General features: G+C 36.2%; 1 non-coding gene across 1 annotated transcript; it reads right to left on the bottom strand.

The window, feature by feature from the left end:
* Positions 1–536: 536 nt before the first annotated feature.
* LOC142428323 (U6 spliceosomal RNA) lies at positions 537–643 on the bottom strand. The gene has a single exon (XR_012780245.1). It is a non-coding gene; the product is annotated as a U6 spliceosomal RNA (small nuclear RNA).
* Positions 644–1,513: the final 870 nt, after the last annotated feature.

Here is a 1,513-nt window from a genome sequence, read left to right as displayed (position 1 = left end):
GTAATAAACTTCCTGAGTAGAGTCCAGATATAAAGGTCTACCAGAGGACATGAATTCTTAGCTCATCTAGAGTCACCATTGCTTCTTCACTACAGTTTTCTTTATTCCATCAGGCAGTGACATATTTTCTTTAGATTTTTAAAGATGGCAGATTTGGCTCCTACACTGTTGGACATATCTTCTCATGGCTTCATCAAAAGAATGAGTCTGTTTGAAATGTGTCCAGGTGGTCAATAAATGAGAATTCCTATTCCTTATATTTGTTTATGTTGATAAAAAGCCCTGAAGAAACATTCCTCACTGGTAATGTCCCTTTCTACAACAGATGAAATCCTTCCTAGGCTTGCAGTATCTTTACCTAGCCTTACATAATTAACACAATTATTGTGCTATTATTAAAAACACAGCCACTGAAGGTGGTTTATTTTGCTTGAACTTTTTTTAAAAAACAAATAATTGTGTCTCTTCAGAGGATCCCATTCATAACATATCCCATGTATTGAGGTTGATACCTCATCATCTTTACTTTTTTTTTTTTTAATATGGAATGCTTCACGAATTTGTGTGTCATCCTTGTGCAGGGGCCATGCTAATCTTCTCTGTATCGTTCCAATTATAGCACATGTGTTGCCGAAGCAAACACCATCTTTGCTTTTTAATAGCATTTGTCCTGTACTTCTTCCAAGAGACCAAAAACAAAAGATACAAACTCATTGCCATAGAAATGATTCCAACACAGAGTAACTTTAAAGTTGTGGGTAGAGCTGCCCCAGAGGTTTCTTGCACTGTAACTATGTATGGGCATAGAAACTTTGTCTTTCTCCAGTGAAATGACTGATACTTTCAAAGTACTGACCCAGGAGTTAGCTCACTGTACTACCATTGCTCCATTATCCATGATAGGTTTGTGATAAGAATTGTACGAGCCCCCTAGAAAATGATTTTTAAAAAAAACATCTCTTAATTTTCAATGAGAATTCTGCAACAGGTCTTTTTGAAGATATTATTACTTATTTTAAAAGGGACACCACTAACTTCCTTTTCTATCTCTTCATTCAGGAACATATCACTTCACATGCTCATTGTTTTTTATCCATCTTTAGATACAGCTTGATGGCACTTTTGAAGATATCACAGAAGCCCACATTTTATTTAGTCTGTTAATCCAGAGACCACAAATCTGGGATGATTTCTAAGTTCAGCCCCTTCAAGTGTCTTGTGAATAACTGCCGGCCTGCCTTGAGGAGAACACAAGTAGGTGATGATACTGGTAGTATAATCATTGAGCTTGTATTCCGTTAGTTTAACTAGTAAAATTCAGAACCATGAAAGGGAGGTCATCATGTGCTTCAATATTCTCAGTCCCTCTTCAATTCTTATTTGTCTCATTCATATGCAGTCCTTGTATGAATATCCTGTGTGAGAACTTTGTATGAATATCCTGTGTGAGAACTTTGTATGAATATCCTGTGTGAGAACTTTGTATGAATTTGTGTAACCATAGTTTTCCAGG

Source organism: Tenrec ecaudatus, chromosome 15 (genome assembly GCF_050624435.1).
Source record: "Tenrec ecaudatus isolate mTenEca1 chromosome 15, mTenEca1.hap1, whole genome shotgun sequence".
In the NCBI taxonomy this organism is placed as follows: domain Eukaryota; kingdom Metazoa; phylum Chordata; class Mammalia; order Afrosoricida; family Tenrecidae; genus Tenrec; species Tenrec ecaudatus.
This window is presented reverse-complemented; position numbering and strand designations above follow the sequence as displayed.